The following is a 10,226-nucleotide window of genomic DNA, read 5'->3' as shown; positions in this document are numbered from 1 at the left end:
CAAATACTTATTTTCCACCATGATTTGCAAATAAATTCTTTAAAAATCAGACAATGTGACTTTCTGGATTTTTTCCCCCATTTTGTCTCTCATAGTTGAGGTATACCTATGATGAAAATTACAGGCCTCTCTCATCTTTTTAAGTGGGAGAACTTGCACAATTGGTGGCTGACTAAATACTTTTTTGCCCCACTGTATATTCAGATGCATATTTATACACATTTCATGTATTCAGTCAATCACTTGTACATCATTCACTTGCATAAACTCAGAATGGCTTAACAAACAAGAAGTGTTAGGCCCTTAACTAGCAAAAAGCTATCTACCATCCTTGCTAGTATGATGATACTTACGAAGTTTCTTGCAGCTGGAGCCTGGGGCTATATTGCTTCCAGAAAAGACTGGATGGAGACGTGATCACATTGGTCCAGGTGCCCATCAAGTTGCAAGCACAGATTACTTAAATTTTGCAAAGTGGAGGGGTATTCCACTTTAGCTAATTCATCCAGCATGTCATCTGCAAGCCCCTCCTGGAACTGATCTATCCCTGCAACCTCATTCCAATCTAGCTCTTGAAGTCAGTCCCATATTCAGCCACTAGAAAGCCTCCCTACTGTAGCTTTTTGATGCGATGGTTTCCCATGGCAAATTTAGTAGGAACTTCAGACATAAAGCGCCTGACAAATTCACAGTAGTTAGATAACAGTGGGCTTCGTGGAAGCAGCAAGAAAGTAACCCATTTACCCGCTGAACCTGAAAGTAGGCTGATATGAAGCCAACTTGAAACTGGTGTGCAGGGAAGTCAGCAAGACAAAAGCTCACATATAGATTGCATATAGGAGCCAAAAAAAGGAGGAGGAGCCTGGCTAAGAGTGTCATTAAATTTCTCAAGTACTGAGACAGGACATTCATTTATGTATTAGATTTAATCTAATCCTGCCATTTGTACAGGAGTCTGTATACATAGTGCTTGCTTCTGTCCTAGTTTTTCCCACAGCAACAACCCTCAGAGGCAGGTTGGGCTGAGAGAGTGACTAGCACAAAGTCACCCAGTGAGCTTCTGTGGCTGGGGGTGGACAAGAAGCTAGGTCTCCCAGCTTCTAGTGCAACACCTTAAACACGGCATGACACTTAGGATATGGTATGGCAGTCTGTATTGCCGATTGTGACAGCTGAGCCTTCAGTTCAAATTCAGCTAGTAACTGCTGCATAGTGAAGGCTGCAGTTAAGGGAGGGGTTCCTTTTATGGTTGGCAAACTATCCGTCCTGTGCCAGCAATTGCAAGAGGTCAGACTTAGGAAAAAGCCCTTCTCCTACAGCACTGACTTCAGTCATGCCTCATTCTTTTGAAGAGTCTCATTGAGCATTTTTGTTCTACTTACTTGATGCTGGGGAAGGCAGGGGGCAAGGGCTTACACATCAGGCAACTTATCCTGTTGCTGTGCTTCTTCCGCAAGTGACATTGCCTGACTGTTCCAGACCTGCAGGCTCACCCTCCAACAGGTTCCTCACTTCCTGAGCTTCATCTGCAGATATCTGAGACGTTGCTGACTCCTGAGTTTCAAGTCAGAACCTCTCGAGCCCTGCTGCTCCAATCCAGAGTGTGAATCATTAGACAAGTCCATAATGCCCAGCAAAGAAGTCTAGGTCCATAGTCCGTGTCAAAGGCAGATCAGAACAGTAGAGTTTTTAAAGCCTTACAGAAGGTGAGCAATGTAAGGCCTCCTCGGGACAACATGTTCCATACTGTGGTAGTCATGACCAAGGAGCCATATCTCCAGGCCCCCACCATTTTTACCTCAGAAAGAGTGGGGATACTTAGCAGACTCTCTGGGGATGCATGCATAAGCTGGGCTAGCGCTGAGTTGGAGGGATGGTCTTGTTAAGTATCAGGGTACCAAGATTTATAAGTAATAATTAGCACCTTGAATTGGACTCATTACTACTCAATTAGTAGTAATAGTACTGATTGTACTTCTTCCTGTTAGCAGCTGCACCATCGTATTTTTGTCCATTTACAGTCCTGATGGGGTTTTTTTTTATTAATTTTTTAAGAGCAGCCCCATGCTTGCTTGCGAGGGCAAGTGATGAAGGCATGAGTCATAGTCCTGAAGGCTCTTGGGTCCAAAAAGCCTTGCAACCACCCAGTTCCTCAGAACCTCCCAATCTGGATTGACATGTACGCTTTGTAAGGTTTACCCCATTCATCTCAGAGAAACTCTTGTGACGTGTGTTCAGCAAAGAAGTTTACTCAAGCATAACGTAAGTACAGTAGAGTCTCGTTTAACCGACCTTCGCTTATCCAACATTCCGTCTTATCCAATGCCCCTAAAAAAACAACACGCATAAATTGGTGACGAGAAAAGTGTGCCACTTGTTTGCAAGCGTGAGTGTACTTCCTTGTTTCTCCTGACGGTAGCACTGCAACGCAAAAATCGATTGCAACAGGCGCAGCGGATCGTTTTTTTTTTTTTTTTTACTGCACTCAATTGTTACTGTGTGTTATCTGACATTTTTGCTTATCCAACGTTCTGGCGGCCCGTTTATGTTGGATAAGCGAGACTCTACTATAAGTACAGACAAAGCCAGGGTTGGCTTGGCATAGCTTACATGGTACTTTATAGCTTCCCCGTTCCCACGCTTTACCCGTTACTTAGTTACAGATTACCCGCAGTAATCCCCCCTCACCCAAATGGCAGATTCAGTCTGGTGCTTTTGTCTTTCTGATGGCAGTCTATGGGTTGTGCTGTTGTTGCCTTTGTTGGGTTTGCCTGTTTGCTGCTTCTCTGATTGCTTCCCTTCCAAGCCTCTGCGCTTTCCTTTCTTTGCAGCGCCCGAGTATCCGCTTGTGGTTTTGAGTTAAGCACCACCACCTGTCAGTAATCAGCCCGCAGTTTCACTTCCCCTTTTCCTCTGCTCACTCCTGGGCGATGAAATTGACTTAGGCGAAGCTGAGCGGTGCCTTCGCCCTGCCGTTCCATGCCGGCTGAATCTGACACGCTTGAGGGTCATTGAAGAATTGATGCTACCTCCTCCCACACAAAAACTGATGGATTACTTCCCACAGCAATTTCATGTAGATATTAAACAACATGGGGAAGAGATCCACATCCTCCCCATTGGAGCTCCCAAGGGCTTAACTATTCCCCATACACACCAATTGAAATCTCCCACTCAGGAAAGGAGAAGAACCACCACAAAAGTGCCTCCAATATCCAACCCCCTCAGGTAGTCCGAAAGTACTGGATGGTGCTGGGACATCTAATAGAGCCAGGAGGGATGCACTCCCTCTGTCCAGATCCTGAGAAAGTTCACTCACCAGAGCAACTAATGCTGCTTCAATCACATAGCCAGGCCTGAATCCTAATGGAAAGTGATCTAGATAATCTATTTCCTGTAGTTGCTCTGTAATTGAAGCCCCATAACCTTCTCCAAAATCTTACTCAGAAAGGGCACATGGGGTGGAAGTTGTCTAATCCAGATGGTTGAAGAAATGCCTTCTTCAGTAGTGGATATGTAACCCCCTCCTTTAGAAAAGCATTAACCACCTCCGGGCTCCAGCTACATATATCCTACACAGTCACCCAAGGAGATATGATCTATTCTCAGCAGAATTGCAAAGAGGTATACTTCTTTCCTCCAGCAAAGTTGTAGATCTCTGGTTTCCTGCAATAAAAAAATCAAGGATCTGGAAGCAGAGTCATTGGGCAATGGGTGGAAAGCTAGTCCAGCCAGTACCTCACAGTAGTTTTCATCTTTACATGGACAGTGAGTGAATGATTTGCAACTGTTTTTTTCTCTCCCTTCAGAATAGGATGCCCACATAAGGTCTCACATCAAGGCTGTGAAAGAGGGTGACTTTATAGGGGTTGTCCCTTGAAAGAAGGGAGGAGGCAAGCAGAATGAAGTAGTAAGACGAAGACTGCCAGGCAAAAAGGACAAGGGCCAGGCAATTAGGGAAAAGTAACAGTGAAAAGGACAGCCAATATAGGTTGTAGCTTATTAATAATGTGTTTGAGTGGCTTGAGCTGTAGGTGACAAGAATGTTACCTACACTGGCATTCTGTTTTGTGATCTGTCTTTTATCAGGTCCTCTCTGGGAATCAATCTAGCTCTATTGATATGTGCTTTGACCTTGCTAAGTAGTAGTTCAGTCTCCTGAATGCCTGGTTTAATTCCATCAATTGTGCACGTTTAGTGGGCCAGAACAAATGTGAGTGTAATGTAGACCCTATCTATAGATGATACATTTGGTGGTGGGTTCTGGATGGAAGATGGAAGAATGTAGGTATGCATGGTGATCTCCAGTTTCTTTATAATATGGTGCCTATGTAGTTCTGTGTAGTTCTACCATGTCATCAAGGAAGTAGACTTGTTCTGTAGATAGGTCCAGGCCTAGATTGATAGTAGGATAGAAGTTGTTAAGGTCTTGATGGAATTTGAAAAGGGATTCTTTTCTGTGAGTCCAATTGATGAAAATGCCATCACTGAATCTCAAGGAAAGGAGGAATTTCAGAGGGTAAAAGGTAAGAAGGATTCCAGGTCAATATGACAATGATGGTACATTGTGGAGCTAGGCCTGTGCCCATAGCTGTGCCACTGATTTGCTAATATATGTTGTTGCCAAAGGTAAAGTATGGGTCAGTACAAAGTCACAAGGACTGGTAGCAAGGTATGCTTCATGGACAGCCATGATTATATTCCTGATGGCTTGAAGGGGATGTTACTGTATAGTGCCTCAACATCCATAGTAGCTAAAGTGTATGGTCAGAGAAGATTGCCAATGGATTCCAGTTTTTTTAGGAAGTCTGTGGTGCCTCTTATGTAGCTGGGAGTGTTGGTGGCATAAGGTGATTCCTTGTATGCATAAATGTGACTGAAATACTTAATGGTTAATGTTATATCCTGAATGAATGTCAATCATTTGTTTAGCTTTTTAGTACACTCAAGTTAGCTCTCATTGCATAGCAACCCGGGCGATGACGCATTTTTAAAAACTGCAATGAAAAGGCATTTTCTGGTTTAGGAAAATTATTGATGTACCAAGCAGATAAATGAGTAATAATTTACTATTAGCTAACAGTATAAAACTCATTTCCATAATTTAATTATATATTTCTAAGGAAATTCTAAACATTTGCTATACTCTAGAGGAGCAAGGTGGTGCATACTTCTGCTTTTAATAACATAGCAACTTGTTTGAGAATTCTCTTCCTTTAGCCCAATAAAAAGACAAGCTTTCTTTCCTAGGTGATGCAGTATTTATGCTTGTAAGGATTTATCTGGCTTTAGGGGTTAGAATCAACCCTTCCCTCCCCCTGCCCCACACTCCATTTATTTCAGCTGAAACAAGTCAGTTTTAAATATGTCACAAAAACAGTAAATGCTTTAGGATGTCACTTGGAAAATACAGAGCTTTATACAGCCTTGCAAATAAATTCCATCAAAGTTACCAGCCTGCCCAAATTCATTAGTCTTCTGAAAGCAAGCAGAGACAAACTCCATTTCTCCTGCTACATTCTGTGATATTTCTTTGCTAGACTCAGGAGAGATGAATTCTCTCTCATCCCCAGCCTGCTGGGCACAGAAAAGAAACAGAGAACTTCATCAGCATTCATGCAGTAGCTTCTAGCTTATGGCTAGTGTTTTGGCCTTCTCTCTGTGGAGATCTGGGAGATACAAGAGAGATACTGGTGGACCACACACACACACACACACACCCTTGGTTCTTCCTACCTTGCTTCTGAGGATGATGATGCCTGTTATGAACCAGTGCTTCCTCTAGTATCATCAGATGTGCATATCCTGACCTCATGCACTCCTTGAAAGCCTTGAGTACAACCCAAGAAGCCCCCCCCCCAAATTACCCCTTTTAATATGACACAAGAGGAAATTGTTCATACCTGAATGGACAGTAATCATATTTTATTCAATTTCAACATTGAATATATGTCAATGAAATTTAGTTCTGGCCCTTACTGTGACCCAGCCATATTTTTTTTACATGAGAGAACATTCAGACCTAGCATTTCTCCACCTGTCATCTAACCCAATACAGTCCATTTTAGCAATCCATTCCTTTCTCATTCTGCTGCAGGGTCGAGGCACCCCAAATCCTTGCATGAAAGTAAGTGTGGCTGTGCTGTTTTTCAAATTCATGTGCCTGGCATTTTTGGCTGCATAAGGTATTTATGTTTAAACATTCAGTTTAAATTCTTTTACTGTAAGGTGCCAAAAGGACTTTGATTGTAAGTTGCCATATAAACATAATAAAACATGTAAACTGATACACATTTCACATTACTATAATTGCTTTTGTTACCTAAACTATTGCAAACACTTTCATTCTATTATAGTGGTAGGGGAAGGCAATTCCCATTGTGTTCACAGCACACAGGGAGGAGAATTTTAACTCTTTCTTCCTGGTAGATCTGGAGAAAACAATGCCTCCCTCCATGAGCTGCTGTCAATTACGGGAGAAAACACTCATTGTGCGATAGGGCCACTCCACATTAAGATGGCATGAAACACCTAATTTGGGAGATTATAAAAAAGCAGGAAAATGTTATTATTTTACAGTGAGAGAGAGAGAGAGAGAAAGAGGGAGAGATGACTTTCTATCTCAATTACTAAACAATTTGGTTAGCCTTGACTATATTAAGCATCTTAATTGTAGGAAGGGGGCTAAAATGCTTGCTTCTTTATGGATAGTTAAAATGCCTATCCAAGCCCCAGACTAGACTATAAATATTATTACAAATCTAGAAAACCAAAGAGTCACCAATCAATCTAAGAGGACATCTAGTCAAACCTTCCCTTTAATTTATATCAGTGGCCATCTGGATATTCTTAGAATGCAGCTTCCATCAGCTCCAGCCAGCATGGGTCAAGGTCTCTAATCCAAACTGTAATCCACCAGACTCTGGAGAGCTACAAGTCTCTACCAACCCTGCTATAGCCCAAATATGTCCAGAAGGTGTCAGCCCAACCTTTCTCAAACTGTGGGCAAGAAAGTGAAGCACACTGAAGCTTTCTCTATCTTTTACTTCCCAAGCTCTGAATTGTTAGAACTGGTTATCCTTAAGTTATGTTCATAAATTCTACTTTTGTAAGTACAATCACAGGTTAATGGAAATATGTGTGCACTTAAATATTCAATTGGTTTAAGTATTCTTTTTCCAGAGAAATCTGGAGAGGACCTTCTTTTCTTAAAAAGCTAGATATAGTTGAGTTGTCCTCTATCAGAGATTCCATAACAATCTCACCAAACTGTAAGTCTTAAATTCTTTGATAAAAAACCCTTTAATTTGAAAAATAGATTGCCAAGTAGAGATCCCACCTCCAAAGTTTGGGTTACTCAGAAACTCCTCCTCAGGTTAGATGTTCAAAGCAAGCAAGACAGTGCTTCATAATGAGATTAAGGCATTAGCCCAAATGCATTTTCCAGCTTGCATGCATAACTTTTTTTCCCAAAGTTGCAAACCTGCCATTCTAATGGTGGTGGTTCCTCAACAACTAATCTGTCCATTTGTTATTTGATTTTGATGGTAGTTGATTTGGATTTGGATTATTGATTTATGTAGTGCTATCCTAGTTGGATCTGTTCTGAGTACTTTTCTTCATAGCAAAAGTTTGACTGTTCCCAGCGTCTAACCCCTTGAGGGTTTCAACGCAGGGGAATATATGTTGCAACATGCAGTAGTGCTTATGCTCAAACAATGCCAAACCCATAATGCAAAATATGTTAACTAGCCTTGTGACAGGTGTCCCAGTTTTGACTTCTCTGCCTGAGGAGCAGTATTCCTTTCCTTTAGTCATCAAACTCTTGCCACACGAGGAACATGGTGGCTGACTCAATCAATCAATCAAAATCTGTTGACATCATGACAAAGGAAGGTGAGGCAGGTAGAAAGCTAGTCATGGAAGGCCTGGTTCCTATGTACCTTCCTATCATTGTACATCTTAAGACACATTCTAAGAAATCACGCTCTATTTAGAATGGCAATGTTTATCTTAGTTTGTTGTTCAAACCCAGCCACAATGGCTTGTAAACCATGTCCTGGATCCCTCAGATAACCACCCAGAATGGCTGGGATTTGGGTGATATATAAATTTAATGTATTATTATTATTACAAATCATGGCTTTGTGCAGTGGGTAAATCCAGTAACAACAGGGATACTGCCTCCAACTGCCCCTGACATAAGATAATGTACTTCTGAAAAAGTCAGGTACCTTTAGAGATTCATTTTACTTTTGATGCTTCATTCTCTCTCAGTACAAGACTGTTATATCAACACAAGGTTGCTGCTGCTTAGGCGACTGGCAACCAGAAAATGACACCACTAATGAAAGAGTCAATACCTAAGAGAAATGTTCTTCCTCCTCCAATCTATTTGCTTTCCTATACAGAATTTACATTATAATATAGAAAACAACTGCATGGACCTTCTAACTGGGGGGAAGCAGGTAACATTATAATGATTTGTAAGGTAGTCTCTGGAGTAGAGATCTTACCTTGCATTAGGGTAATCATGTTTGACCTAAAGCTAAGTTGCTCTGAAAGTAAAATTGCTCTGATAGTTATTGATATGAGATTGAAAAAAATAGGAAAGGATATAAGAGTGGTGAGAGTTTCTGAATGTGGGACACACCAGTTTTTAGTAGTGTAAAAAATAGATCTAGGGAGGAAATGGGCATGGAAGGAAGGGTAAAACAAAATGTAGCCCTGGCTAAGACACCAGAGCTGGTCCTCAGTCTTCCGCCTCCTATAGGCTTGATTCTCATGAAGTCTGCAGCCAACATTTCCCCTAGCTGGGAGAGCTGTAAAGGGCAATTTTCCTCTGTCCTGGGCTTCAAAAAAGAATCTCCCCCCTCTAATTGTGGACTCTTCTGCAATATTTACTTCTATCATTAGCAACAGTATACAGACCCAGGAACACTCAGTAAAAGAGAAGCTTTAAACATCCCTAAGCTATGGAATGAACTTTCCAGTCACCAAACAACTCTCCTCCTCTCTGCTTCTGATACTGGGCTCACTTGAATTGTTTCTACCAGGGTCCCCTGGAGCTGGTTGGTTCTGCTTCCTTCTTAGGTCAGGTCACCAATGTGCTTTCTCCTCCCACTCTCTCCTTGTCATCCTCCTCTTCCTATGCTGGACCTCAGAAGGCTTCTCGGGTTCTCCTTACAGGTAGAACCTCCAGATTCTCATGCTCCACCTTGAATCCGCTATCAGTCATTGCTCTAGTACCCTTTGTTGTTCTCCACAGCTTCTTACTCATGAGTAATCCTTCAGCCAGTGGGGGGACTCCCTGTCCTGCTGGTTCCAAATATTCCTTCTGCCATTTTCCTTCTCTCACTCTTTTCCCCTTACAAGAATTATGTTAAAGAGTGCCACAGAAGTGAATAGAATTAGGGTAATGCCTGATGTGAAAAAGAGTGGAATTATGAAATGAAAGAGGCTATGGATGAAAAAATATGCTTATAAAAGAATGACTGTTACAAAAAATGAGGATGAAATGAAAATAGGTAATTGTATAGAGAGGGAAAAAAGTTGTACAGAATGTAGTCAAAGAGAGCAAAGAAAAGTTAAGATTAAAAGAGGCAGGGAAATGCAGAACAGTTCCCATCGGAAAAGGACATTGTTTTGAAAGTAAGTAAAAAGGGCTAAACAAGGATGCTCTAGTGGAGTGAATGTAATTGAAAAGAAAAGAAATAAATAATTTTGGATGAAACTGAAATGACTGAATGCTAGGAGATATTTTAGACATTTATATGAGAATGATAGCCATTAGTTCAATAGTGGATTTGAAATAATTTTTTAAAACATTCATGTCCAATAAAAAAAAAACTGAAGAAAAAGAAATCAGTTTGCTAATGGAGTGGCTGGGCCATTTATTCAACAAGTATGTGAAGACTTCCTCTGTACCTGGCAAGAGGAATTATTTTGTTAAATGTGGCTGGGAAAGGGCTTGGCAGAACCCAGATTGAAAGGGTATGAGAGGTTACAATGAACAACATTTGAGAAGTGCAGTATGGTTATTTGCTTGCAAGAGATATGCAAACCAGATTTTGGTTCTTCAATAGGCTTTTGAGTAATGTATGAAATATGAGAAAGTACTTTGGTGCACTTTTGCTGATTTAAAGAAAAAGTATGTTAAGGAAATGAGGCTTGAATTATGGAATGCAAGAATTTGATTGAATTCTTTCAATCAAATTGAATTCAAG

This window comes from Python bivittatus, unplaced genomic scaffold, assembly GCF_059951505.1.
Source record: "Python bivittatus isolate LINGU-HERP-01145 unplaced genomic scaffold, Pbiv_v1 ctg000020_np1212, whole genome shotgun sequence".
Taxonomy (NCBI): Eukaryota; Metazoa; Chordata; class Lepidosauria; order Squamata; family Pythonidae; genus Python; species Python bivittatus.
This window is presented reverse-complemented; position numbering follows the sequence as displayed.